The sequence below is a fragment of the Pinus tabuliformis genome, chromosome 9, assembly GCF_031772625.1.
Source record: "Pinus tabuliformis cultivar Carrire ecotype Pingquan chromosome 9, CPIR1, whole genome shotgun sequence".
Lineage (NCBI taxonomy): Eukaryota > Viridiplantae > Streptophyta > Pinopsida > Pinales > Pinaceae > Pinus > Pinus tabuliformis.
In genome coordinates this window covers 1,029,804,813-1,029,819,294 of record NC_142307.1, presented here as the reverse complement: position 1 = coordinate 1,029,819,294, position 14,482 = coordinate 1,029,804,813, and the positions used below count along the sequence as shown (strand labels likewise).

At 37.2% G+C, this 14,482-nt stretch overlaps 1 pseudogene; it reads left to right on the top strand.

The window, feature by feature from the left end:
• The first annotated feature begins 13,387 nt into the window (after positions 1-13,387).
• Positions 13,388-14,268, top strand: LOC149152209 (RNA polymerase II C-terminal domain phosphatase-like 3 pseudogene; annotated as a pseudogene).
• The last annotated feature ends 214 nt before the right edge of the window (positions 14,269-14,482 follow it).

Sequence of the window (14,482 nt, the reverse complement as noted above, 5' to 3'; positions counted from 1 at the left end):
TGTCATGCTAAATACTTTAAAACTTCCTCTATTTTGATATTGATATGGATACTAGTATATTACCCTGGTTTGGCATAAACAGATTTTGGGCTGCATATTTCTTTCATACATGTCTGTATTTAGTTGTTTTTGGTTGGATTGCTATATGGAAACTCTATTGATGGAACATTATTGATGTGGAATTTGAAAATATCATTGTAATCCCTATTTCTGAAGATATTAATATACTATCTTGCTTTTTTCATTTTGGAAAAAAAAAGCAATATCAAAATTGGAGCCAGGTTTGCCATATCTCTCCCATATTGAATTTACACTGGATTTACCATTTTTAGTCCCATTGACCTGCTTTTGTGGACCTTTGATGGATATGAATAAAATTATCTTAACCTATCTCGTCTACTTCTCGAGAGGAATCCTTTCTTAAACATGTTTATGAAATCAGGTCGACTCAAGAAAGCATCCTTTGCAACCTATCCATTTTTATGTTATGGATTGATGACTCCAAAATAGTGTAGTTTTCTTGCATAATTCCTCGCAACGCAATGCTAATTGAAGCTTTTATCAGGTAAGTTTCTTGCAACAAGTATCTATAGAAGAATAATTAAAGGAAATCTTGAGGAAAAAGAGCTATGATGAGGCAGTCTACCAGTAGAGGAGTGCATAAATAGGGGGAAGAGGAGCATGCTAAGGAGAGGCTTGCTTTTGTCCGTGCACAGGTTGGTTTTCTGTTGCTATTTGATCTATAGTTTGAGAAAGTAGTAGACCATTTCTTGCAATTAGAAGTGATGCAACCATCAGATATTTTTCCATTTATAATGCCCGATCCAAATCCCTGGTCACCTTTGGTATGTGTGCTTTCTCTTACGATTTTTCTTGCATGAAAAAAGTTTCCTCACTGTTGCAGAAGGTTTCTTAGTTTTGTGGTTAGGTTTCTCCATGTTTATGAATATTTCAGTTTTAACTTTCAATAACATTTTAGAGTGGGAAACTTCTCAAGGATAATCTGATTTTGAGAAGTGGTTGTTGATACAATGATATGACATGGTTCTTGTCAAACAAATCCATTCATTTTTTTTCCCTTTACTCCTCCTACCACATTGGAGTTGTTCTTTGGCAGTGTTATCCCGTGGTTTATGCTAAATTTGTTGCAACTGGGCCATTTACAGTGTGTGAGACCATGTTTCCAGTTCTTCAAGTAGAAGTATCTTACTGGAGTTGGCGATTCAAAATATTATCAGGTCCCTTTCTTTTTCTTCTTGTCTCAACACAATATTGTTGATATATCCTGAAGCACTCAAGGCTAGTTGGAAATGGACTTACTTTTCAAGTGCCACAGGAATGTTGATTAACCCAAATAAATCTTAACTACATTCCCAACCTACTTCCAAGCCTGAAAAGGTCCCTTGTTGAACAATACTTCCCTTTCCCTCATTCTTCCTTTAAGTTGGGCTTCAAGTACCTTGGCTTCTTACTCAAGTCCCTAGGGTATTGTTTTGCAGACTAGCTATGGCTACACTAGAAAATCGAATCTTGAATAATTTGTTGGGAAAATAAACTACTATCCTGAGGGGATAGATTCATTCTTATCAAGGAGTTCCTCGAAATCATTTCAGTGTATTGGTGTTCCATAGCATATTTCCAAAATTCATCTTAACAAAGATCAGAAAATCATGTTTCCAATTCCTTTGGTCAGGGAAAAAATGCATTGATAGAATTCCTTTGGTTAAATGGAAGAAAACATCTCTTCCAAAATCCCTGGGAAGTCAAGGATTCAAAAACATATACACCTTCAGCAAAGCCCTTATGGCTCAAAGTCTATGGTATCTTGTGCACAACACCTCCCTATGGGGAAAGGACATTTAAAGCCAAATATATTCCCTCCATTTCTTTCTCAAACTAGTTCTTCCAGCCATGAAAATCCACAAAAGGCTCCAACACATGGAAAGCCTCAGTTCTTTCCTTCCCACTCATTGGCAACTAGACAGTTTGGCCCATTAGTAATGGCCAACAAGTAAAGTTGGGCCTAGAGTCTAGACCCATGGCTTTTCTTAGGTGAATATTACACTCTGTCATATAACCTCATAGATCACCTTCACCACTCTGGTATCTACATGTTGGTAGATGCAAAGGCCCAGTCCTCCTAGGAATGGGGTCTAGTAGGATGGAAAACAACTGGTGATTCAGGCCTCCCAAGACAAGAATCAATCGAAGGGGATGAGAAAGGATATAAAGGATGAATTTGGTCAAAAAAATCCAAGCAAGGAGGCTTTTATTGCAAAACTGGGAACATTTCATTCATGCCAATGCAACATTCAGCTCGCAATTCCCACATGCAACACAATGCTGTGGTAATTTTTCACAATATGGCAATGGTGATGGTAAACACAGACCTCCCAAGTAAAAATGAGAAACTAGGTACCTAATAAATGTATAGATGTTTCAATCCCAGCTTGCCAGCTCAAAAAATCAAAATCAAAATGTTAACAAAGAGGGGACCTAATCCAAGTCTAATCCAAATTGGAATCTCGCTGGAATGTCTAATGAAAATTATAGATAACCCTTTTGAAAATGCAACAAGATGATGGAGCTTAGTGGAAAGGAGTCGCCTTCACTAAGTGGGCCCGCAGGCTATTTTTGGTGCAAAGTATATTTTTAGACTATGTCTATTTTTTGACATATGGATCATGGTCTATGAGTTGTGGGATGCTATTTGTGGATGATTGGTCATGTTGGTAAAAATAGATGGACTTTTATTTTTAGACATATGGGTGGAGTCTATTTTTAGACTGCCAAGCTAAAAATAGAACAATCGAATATTATTAGCTCTTAATAATATTTGGATTATAAACATTATCTTATCCTCTTGGAGCACTTCAGTTTGAGCTACAGATGTGGCACATGCAACTGTCAGAAGGAAATACACTTTTCTTATGAGTCAGTTGAGCTATTGCATGGTGGACTTCAGTTAGAACTCAAGTGGTTGAGTTTTGGTGGAGTTGATTGAGGAGTTGATGGAGTTGTGTTCAGTTTGACTTGGTTAAACTAGTTAGTCTAACTGCAGAATACACTAGTGATGAGTGATGTGAATTAATTATTCATTAATTCACTAATTATTAACTCATAAATCAACTAAATAATACATCAGTTAACTCATTGCATGGACAGTTCAGTGGAGACAGATGTTAGAGGTGAGCGAAAGGGAAAGACAGCTGTCAGTTGTGACTATAGTTGTGCATGAGATTTGCACAATCAATGGATTGATTATTGCCAATGAGGATTGCGTGGTTCATCCAAGGGAAATACGAGTTTGGATCAGCCATTCTCATCCATTCTAATGTAGGATTGCGCAGTGGAGGCAGGCAAGCAGTGGAGGAGATTTGAACCTGTGATTGATTTAGATCTGAGCTAGTTTGTGTGTAACAGGTGGAGATAGTACTGAGTACTTGTGAGGAGTATTGTACTATGTTTTGTTACATGTTCTCAATCAATATAATATACAGATAGTTGGGGGTTTTCAGCTGTATTCTTTCCCCGTGATATACTGTGTTGATATGTGTGATTGATGCTTCAATGTGCACATGCGATTGTTTTTGAATACTACAAATTGATGATCAAACGTAGAGGAGATTATGTATTATGCATGCATTCCGCAAATAGTGTATAATCAGGATAATCTCTGTGAATAAGTGTCATATTATTCAAAATTTATACATGGTATCGGAGCAGAGTTGATCATCAGAGCTATTATTCAGAAAGTGGTTACATTTTGTTTCTTCAGGCAGAGTCCGTAATCGAGCCAGGTAACCTCTAGATTCATCCTTCTTTTGGAAGGTGAGGTATCTGGTGAATGCCCATACAGTCAATCTCTATACGAGAAATACTTTGTTCTCACGAATTTTAGATTAGAAGCAGTTGAGTTTTGAGCTGGTGGAATTCGAATTTGTAGCAGTGTTTTCTTGGTGTCAAAGTTGAAATGTCTTTCAAAGGATTGTGATTGGAGTATTCCCTTGAAGGTAGCTTGAATTATATTGCATGGAAAGACAGGATGGAGGCGGTGTTAGATGATAATGGGTTGAAGGAGTTCATAGATGCTGAGGTCCCAAAGCCTACTAATGCTGCTCGCGTTGAGGATTGGCAAAAGAAGACAGCAAAGTGTCGAAGGATTCTGTTGGAGGGCGTGAACGATCACATTGTATCCAGCCTGAATGGAAAGGCTTCTCCATACTTGATGTGGGAAGCGTTGACAGATTTATTCCAAAGCAAGAGTGACCAGATGAAGTTGGCGCTCAAGGATAAACTCAAAAACATTAAGTGTGAGAATGGAGATAGTATGCCCAAGTATCTCACGAAGTTCACCCAATGCTGGGATGAGCTGGGAAGTGTGGGGGTGTTTGTTGATGATGAGGACTTGGTGAGCTTGGCTCTCCTTGGTCTTCCGAAGAGTTGGAATTCCTATCAGGACTCTATCAATGGTTGGGAGAAATTTCCAGGATGAGAGAGACTTTGGTCTGATCTTGTGCAAGAGGAGATCAGAAGGAATACCAGGGACGGATCTTCATCAAAGGCATATGATGAAGAAAATTGTGCTTTGGTTTCCAAAGCAAAGAAGGGGAAGGAGAAGGCTTCTCTTTCCAAATCCAGTTCTTCCAATGATGGGAAGAAGGTTGACAAATTGAAAGTGCGATGCTTTTCTGTCATGAGGTGGGCCATTATGCTGCAAATTGTCCATGGAGGAAATCCAAGAAGGGATCTGGGGAAGGATCTGAAGGTCAGGCACTTGCTTCACAGTTTGAGTTGGAATACACTCTTCGCATGCATGGTTTCATCCATGGTGAGAAGTGGTTGGTTTCTTGACAGTGGAGCTTCTTTCCACATGACTGGTGACAAGAGTTTGTTCAGTACTTTGAAGGAGAAAGATCTCCAGATACTCATAGCGATGGGTAATGATGAGAAGTATAGTGTCTCAGGTGTAGACACAGTTATTTTTCAGAGGGAGCATGGAACTCGCCTTAGCTTGATCGATGTCAAGTATGTACCAGGACTAAAGAGAAACTTGGTGTTGATCACGATGCTGAAAGACAGGCTGTGATGTAGTCTTTAGTAAGGGAAAGGTTTTCCTTAGACACATCATCACTAGACAGGTGAAGCAGATTGGTTCACAGGTCAAGAACCTATATGCTCTTGAGGTTCAAGATGCATGCAAAGCCTTGAGAAGCGAGGCAACTGATGGAGACTTGGTGGTTGAGAGGGAGCGTATATTACCGCTCAATATACAAAGCCAGAAGAAGTCTCAGACGATTGTGGAGGAGCCACGATTGGTGTAGTAGCTTCAGGAGGTTGTGGAGTAGCCACAACAAGGGAAGCTGAGAGGAGATCGAGAGAGACATCTACTCATGTAGAGACCTCCAATAAGGGGAAACCTCAAGCCTGGTGGGTTAAGGGATCGCATGCAGCCATACCTCCAGGTAGGAGGTGGGGTGATGTGGATTGATCGTCCCAAGGAGGAGGGGAAGGATCCTTGAGGTACCCAACCTCTTGGATGAGACCTTGCTACGGGAGCCCCGATGTGGAGTAGCAGGAACTGACTGATTGGGTAGAGACAGATGCGGATGGAGTGGCAGAGAGAGCAAGAGTGTAGGGAATCCCAGGACAGCGCATAGCTAGCAGGTTGCAGTAATGCGAGAGGCACAAGTGTTTTGCACAGTGCTAGTTGGCACAGAGAGGTGTGCAATGGTGCGAGATGCATGGAGATGTTGCAGTAGTGCAGATGTCGGAGAGGTATCACTTTTCAGCAGCAGGTAGAGCTTCAGCATCAGAGTATGTTCCTAGCCCAACAGAGTGGTCAGTTGGGAGTGTTTTTGTTCCAAGTGTTGTTGGAGCAAGTGGACTGGGCAAATGTGTTGCATGTAGAACATTCCAGAGTTGCAGGAAAGGGGTTGCAGATAATCCATATCTTGTTGAGAGGGAGTGTTGAAAATGCAACAAGATGATGGAGCTTAGTGGAAAGGAGTCGCCTTCACTAAGTGGGCCCGCAGGCTATTTTTGGCGCAAAGTTTATTTTTAGACTGTGTCTAGGTTTAGACATATGGATCATGGTCTATGAGTTGCAGGATGCTATTTGTGGATGATTGGTCATGTTGGTAAAAATAGATGGACTTCTATTCTTAGACATATGGGCGGAGTCTATTTTTAGACTGTCAGGCTAAAAATAGAACAGTCGAATATTATTAGCTCTTAATAATATTTGGACTATAAACATTATCTTATCCTCTTGGATCACTTCAGTTTGAGCTACAGATGTGGCACATGTAGCTGTCAGAAGGAAATATGCTTTTCTTATGATTCAGTTGAGCTACTGCATGGTGGACTTTAGTTAGAACTCAAGTGGTTGAGTTTTGGTGGAGTTGATTGAGGAGTTGATGGAGTTGTGTTCAGTTTGACTTGGTTAAACTAGTTAGTCTAACTGCAGAATACACTAGTGATGAGTGATGTGAATTAATTATTAATTAATTCACTAATTATTAACTCATAAATCAACTAAATAATACATCAATTAACTCAGTGCATGGACAGTTCAGTGGAGACAAGTGTTAGAGGTGAGTGAAAGGGCAAGATAGCTGTCAGTTGTGACTATAGTTGTGCATGAGATTTGCATAATCAATGGATTGAGTATTGCCAATGAGGATTGCATGGTTCAGCCAAGGGAAATACGGGTTTGGATCAGCCATTCTCATCCATTCTCATGCAGGATTGCGCAGTGGAGGCAGGCAAGCAGTGGAGGAGATTTAAACCTGTGATTGATTCAGATCTGAGCTAGTTTGTGTGTAACAGGTGGAGATAGTACTGAGTACTTGTGAGGAGTATTGTACTATGTGTTGTTACATGTGCTCAATCAATTTAATATACAGATATTTGGGGTTTTTCAGTTGTATGCTTTCCCCGTGATATACTATGTTGATATGTGTGATTGATGCTTCAATGTGTGCATGTGATTGTTTCTGAATACTGCAAATTGATGATCAAACGTAGAGGAGGTTATGTATTATGCATGCATTACGAAAATAGTGTATAATCAGGATAATCTCTATGAATAAGTGTCATATTATTCAAAATTTCTACAAACCCAACTACCCAATATGCTCTTGGTCATATTCAACATGAAAGTAATGAGAACATGGATTTCTGAGTTGTTCGCAGCTAGGGAAAGCTTGGGGAGTTTGCAACAATGTTGTCTTGTTCAAGTTACGAAACCATGGCACTGACTAACAATGTTCTTTTATAACTGGTGATTGAATTGGACCCTGATTTTACCCAAAATCACAGTAGTCTGAACTTTGAAGTGAATTAATTACCAGCTTGGTGTAGCTTGAAAACAACGAGAAACCTGCTACCATAGTGGCAAAATCATAATGTAGATCATATGGGCACTAGTCATATGTGTCCTAGACATTCTAGATCTACCTCAGCACTGAACAATACAAATGATTAGAGTACATATGCCCCTGGGTCACAGAGTACAAATTATAGCCGATTGTCAACATCAAATTGTTCAATGGTTTGATGAAATTTCACTGATAAAGACATGATTCTTCCAATCCGTGTTGCATCTTTCCATTAACAATGTTTACTTGTGTAATACAGTGTTGTCTCTACTTTTATGTTATTTGGAATTTTCTTTTAGCATTGCGATTCGAATATATGATATTAATTTATGCCTTGCAATTATAGTTGCTGAGATACTATTCCTTTTCTCTACTATACTATTATTTGCGGTCCTCTCGGTGCTTTCTTCTTGTTTTTCTTTAATAGTTGAAGGGATTGGTAATTTTAGATTTTACCATATTTTAATAGATTTAGTGTTTTCACTCAAGTAATATTTGAGATGCTTTTTTAAGTTTTAGGTTACGATTTATTTATTTAATTGACAACTCTTAGATAGGTTCTAAAACCTGTGTTTCTTGTTCCTATTTCATAGGAACGATTATTTCTGTAACCTGGCCAAAGTAGAACTTGATGGATCACGTGTTTAATATTTCCTATATGTTTAGGATATCTAGAATATGTGTTTGATAGCTTTAGTGAAATTACACACTACCTATTGCCAAATTTCAATTTTCGTAGTGTTCAATTTTATCAGTTTTTCATTACCCAATTACCAAAGCCTACATTCATACTTAGTTCTTGATAAAGTACAAAATCCACATTTTTATGAATTTAGAAGTTATATTTCTACTTCATTTCTAGTTTGAATAAATAAATTTTGTGGTGTTTAAGTCCTGAAATCTTGTGTTTGGTTCAGGGCTTGGATCCAAGAACCACTACAACCATGTTTTCTGATGCTTGATGCATTAGACACAAGCAAATAAATGTGGAAGACTGCTTTGTTCTTAAGATTTGTGCAAATCCATCAACCTTAAAGGCTAGAAGTGATGGCCCTGTTGAGATTATTAGACATGTTCTCTTTGGCTATTTTAGCCAGAGAACTGGGCTTCTTGTCCATATGGAAGATTCTCATCTCACACGAATTCGATCTACTAGGGGTGATGTTGTTTATTGGAAGAAAACAATAAAATCAATGCTTGATGATTACAGACTTGTGGAGGTAATGATGATAGCTCATTATGGCCACTCTGTTGTCATTCTCTTCACATTTGGAGAAATAACAATGAGCCACACCAAAACAGTAATATTTTAACATATAATAGGTTGTTTCAATTTTTGGGATGTCTATGAAGTTTTTGATACATGAGATTGACTTTATATAATGTGCATCTCCCTAACATTTAGATAGAACCTTCATTGAAAACTGTGAGGGGGGTTTCAAATTCACGTTGGATAACACCCTCCTCTAGGATAAAAAGTTTAACAAACACAATAATAGAGAAACCATCAGTGATGTCACCAAAAGTTGTAGCCTCTTCAAGGTCTTCCATCCCCTCATCAAGGTCAAGAATCTATGCATCAAAGACGTCCTATGGTAATGATGGTTTAAGAAACACAACCACACGAAAACCTTCAGTGAGAAAAACCAAATATAAAGCTTCTTCAAGGTCTTCAGTCCTCTCGTCAAGGTCAATTGTGTTTGGATCAAAGCCAAAAACATAGAAAATTTTAGTGACAACAACAAACTCTGCATCTTCTTCAAGGTCTTCTAACACATCTTCAAAGTTAGTATTGTCTACATCAAAGTCCTAACCAAGGTCATCCATGTAGTTATCAAAACCATTGTTTCAATCTTCCATGACAAAACTAAGTCAAAAGAATTCAGTTCCTCCGCTAGAGCCTTCTTCTGTGAGAAAAGCTAGCATCATGTCATCTAGAAATTCAGTAATGCCACAAGGAACTTCTCTCAAAGTGAAAACAAATCCTTTGAAGCCTTCTTTAATGCCTACTTTTTCAGGTGGAACACCTCCAAATTTAAGGACCACAATGCTAGAAAATACAGCTTTAGTTAATAGGTGTAGACCTGCAACCCCCAACTTTTTGCGATGTACAACTGAAGCTCCTACTGTAAGCAGTCTGAGAAGACAGTCATGGTCAGCGAATAGAGCAAGAGAGAGTTTGGTATGACAACCTTACTGGTGATAGGTCTAGTTTGCAGAATACCAAAATACATGGTAATGGCATTCACAGCGTGACAATGCCCATTTCACTTGGCAGCAAGATTGTAGAGAAAGGTATAGATGAAATGAGATCTCTCTCTCAAAGTATAGTAAAGCAATCAACTAATTCTTTCAATGCCACCTTGCAACCCTAAGAGACAGTGAATTCAATGTCATCTCAAGAGAGCACTGTATTTGGGAGGACACTCTCAAAGCCAATCTTTGTTATGGTTCTGAAACACATGGTAAGTATTGACTCAACAACCTTGTCTGCATAATTTTTCCTCGCATGGACCTTAATGTCATATTCTTCTTTTGCCTAAAATGAATGCAATTTTCCTTGCAACATTTGATAATTCATATTGATGGAACATATTTGTGTTGCAATTGTGAGAACATCTATTGTATGCAGAAGCTTCAATAAAAATTGATAAAAAATGGCATTTATGCTCTTTTGTCTTTAGGATTTAAGGAAAATTACACCAAGTAGCTTCCAACCTCATATGACCATCATGTCAAACTCATCTCAGGATACTATTTGAGCAAGAGCCTCCAAAAGCAAGCAATATAGTATACATGACTCTCCAATTGCAATTAGTAGCAATGACAGTTCTGAGTATGGTGCAACCATTGTTCGAGATCTACTAATTAGCCATTTTTAATTGGATGGGTCATTGGATGTTATAAAGAAAATACTCTTTTGGCATATTTGTTCTTCTTCTAAATCTGTCCTTTTCCCAATATCTGGTTGGAACTATGGAATTTTGGGTGTTATAATTGTTCTATATCAGGAAGGATCCTAATGTACCATATGAAATTAGATAATATGAATCCATTGTAAGATATAAGAGTTAAATAAAGCTCGAACTTAAGTGAAAATATATGCTCCTTTCCAATAGTTTTGTTATACAAAAGATTTTGTATGTCTAAACTTTGTGTCTATTTATTTAGCTTGATCAATGTATATATGAACAGTAGATTCCATAATTCCACAATTGAACTCATACATGGAATCGAATGTTGTGGGGTTAAATATTCAAACTATTTCTTTAGAGGAGCTAGAAGTACCATTTATCCATAGTATTAAGGGTGCAGTTGAGATAGGGAAGTTAATAAATCTAATGACTAGGTCTTCTCAGAAAATCCAACCAAAGAATAGAGATCCTAGGTGAAAGGTTGTTGAAATCCTTTCCCTACTGATTCTAATGTTATCACAAGGAACATGTTGTAGGAATATTTCTTGATAGGAAGCACAAGTCAGATGATGATCTTATGCAAGATTCCCATAATTCTAAACAACTTAGGAATCATACTGATCACCATAGTGAAATTGTGGAGTTTTGGAAATTGATTGGTCCTATTCCTCATTAGAGAGAGAAAGCTACACTTCTACAAAACAAAATGCATATAATAGATTGAAAGCAACCCATCATTTTAGAGTACCCCATAATAAATGGCATATGACTTAGAGGTAGACCAACTCATTGACCTAGGATAGGTTCTGGGTTTTTTTCCGGGTCTGTTCAGTTTTCAACGTGCTATTAGAATGAGGTTGGTCGGTTCTGAGTTTCATTCTGTCTTGGTTTTGATACACTATAGCAAGGCTATTATACAACTTGGATTCATGGACTAATTTAGTGTCACATCATCTTTAGGCACATAATGTGTGTCTCTATTTTTAAGGCGCTTTATAATGCACCTAGCTTTTTGAAATACAACATATGGGGATAATGACAAAACAAATTATAGTGGGTACCTTGTGAATTTGGTCTCTTGATTAAGGATCCAAGAGTTTGTTCTTTATTTATTTATAGAATCTAGCCACAACATGGTAGCAGAGTGAGATTTTGTCTACAAGGCCTCACCAAAAGTGTGGCCAGAGGGTGTGCTAAAATGGGTGTATATGTGGGCACTGTGGTTCTTGAACAGATCCAAAAATATTAGTTGGATGTTGTCGCATTTGGTGCATTTCAGTGGAAGAAATACTACAAATATGGAATGAATTTGATCAAGGACACTATCTTGACATGGGAGATGGGAATTGGGGCTCTTCTAGTGCTACACATATCAATGGGAAGGTTACTGAGCAGGTGCCATAATACCCCTCTGCACCCCACATAGGACGATGTCCAAGGTTGGTTGAATAATTTCCTCATAATATTGGAGGATTATAAGTCAACAATAAAGTGAAGGTCTCTGCTTGCACATATTTAATCCATCCATTTAAGATGATGAATTACCTCTGCACTGGGTTCAAAAGAAGAGATGTGGAAAGGTGTTATGCCTCACTACTCTGATAGGTGGATACAAAAATCAAGAGGTTATGCTAGATCTGGGATCCATGCTAGGAACACACTTGTTTATCCATGGCCCATTTAGTTGTGACATCTAGATGTGGTGGTTGGCTTGAACATAATAACATTATTCCAACACCTACTAACTAGGATCATAAATGGGAAATGGAAATAGACAATAATGGAGACCAATCAAGGTTCACTAATTTGAGAAGTTATAGCAATATTATTTTTTCTACACACACAAAATGTCACTATTGAAAATAGAAACACAAGACAAAAAACTGAATGATTCTATCAGGAAAGTACTTCATTGGACCTTGTTTTTGAAGCCAATCAAATTCAATCAAATAGTACAGATATCAGTTTAAATCCAATTATTCCATCTATAGGTAAGGAAGAGATAAGAGAAATAAAATAGACATTTTGTATTTATTGATATAATGGTAAACCCAACTATGCTTATACACCTCATTAAATAAGAACAATAGAATTTTATGAGCACAGCCTGCACAAAATCCTTATCAGTGTCAATAGACAAATCCTCCCTAGTAAGGTCCTAGTAGGGAATTTGTTTCTACATCTGGGAAAGAATTCAAATGTACAACATAAAAAGATACTTCTGACACTAGCAATTTCTTCCAAACATGACACTCAAGGAACTTCCACAGTAAGACATGTTGGTTATTCAACATTGTTAATTGAGTTGTATCTTGTGTGTAATGACTATTTGAGAGATGTAACAGTGGAAAATATATACATATTTTTTTTTTCATTTCATTCTATATATGTGGGTTGAAGTAAGTGACCCAAGGCATGTGGCTTTGGTGATTTGTATTGTATTAATTGGTAGTCTTTGAAAATATGACTTGGAAGTTGGATAATTGTTTCTCTGTGTTGGAAGAGAAACCTGTGACTTCAATTCTAAGGAATTTCAAATGTAACTTGTTGCATTGTTTAACTATATATTCTATTGTTTCCCAATATTCCTTCGGATGAATTATTCATCATTTATTTTATTTGTTGTTTAGGTAGGTTGGAGACTTTCGGAAGCCTCAGATGAAACCTCATGATTCTTCACATGAATTCAAGTAATGATAATGTGAACTTGAGTGTGATAGGTAAACATTTTATCCTAGTGAGAAGGTAGATACACATGGCTTTAGGACCAACAACTACAAATCTGGGTCCAAATTTGTAACAAGTTCCTTATTTGGCTAATATTGAACATAATTTCACAGAAAATCTTGCGAGAATTGCTGAAATGCTCAAATTTCTAACATGAAAACATTATGAGTTCTATCATCACAGATGTTTGTTGGGCAATCAATTAGAGAAATTGACCCCATTGACATGGATCAAGAATTCAATGAATCTTCTAAATTTTGAAAAGAAGATACTACACAAGACATAACACTTCCAAAGTATTCTAGCATGGTTATACCCCTCATAGAGTTTTTCAAATGAAAATACCACTTCACACAAAAACATTTGAATCCTTGGGTTGATGTGGATCATCTCTTGGAAGGGATAGGTGAAGAGAAATGAGTTGCAATCCAGTAGGAACAACATGGAGAATTGATGAAAAAAAAAAGATGTTTAGTGCCAAGAAACATTGCCTTGTTTTGGGCCATGATCAGACACTACTAAATTTAGCTAAGGTTTCATTAAATATAAACCATCTTGTTATAATTTTGGTGATTCCTAGGAAAAGAGGGATGTGAAGTAAATGAACTGATTCATGGTAATATGGGTATATAAATGTTGCTAATTCATGATTTTTTTTTGTGCAACAATTTATTGAAATAGATCATGTGCATGAGGAAATTCCAAGGAAGGAGGAGGAGAAAGACCAAGAGAAACCTCAACATTAGATTTTTTGCTTTCCTTATATGGGAATGTGGACTAAATTGTGGCCTAACATCTGAAATGTTTTGGACAAGGTTACTATAATTTGGATTGAACTATTAATATCTTTTCATATTGTAGTTCTTACATGCATCATTTGATTTACAATGTGGAATTGGAAACTTCTATGTGCGCCAATAGATGGATCTATTCTTTATTTCATCTAATTCATTCTTTGATCATTTATGTTTCAGGAAAGAATGTTGTATGAACAACATGTTTAGAAAACAGGCAATAAAGTTTATTCCATAAAGATTTCCAAAGTACTTGATCCCACATGAACTTTATTTGCATGCCATGTTATTTTGAAGGGTAACAAGGCTGATATAGATGGGGATGATAGGCTACCTAAAAGTAAAGATCTAGATAGCATTTTTGGAATGTAATATGGAGTAGTAATTATCGATGATTCTACAAGGGTTTGGCCTCATCATAGATATAATTTAATTGTGGTCGAAAGGTAAGTTCATTTAAATTCCTTTTTAGTGTCCAATCAAGACCTTATAGTTGTTAATTTTTTTCTTTCAAAAGTGGTGGTTAAAGATATATGTTATTGTTCCTAAAACTGAGAGACTCCCATTCATATATACATGCATTTTCCTTGTGGTAGGTGTTATAGACATTTTTGTGCCTTACAGCATGAAGCATGAAATGTCGATAATCTGAGGGATCCAAAGT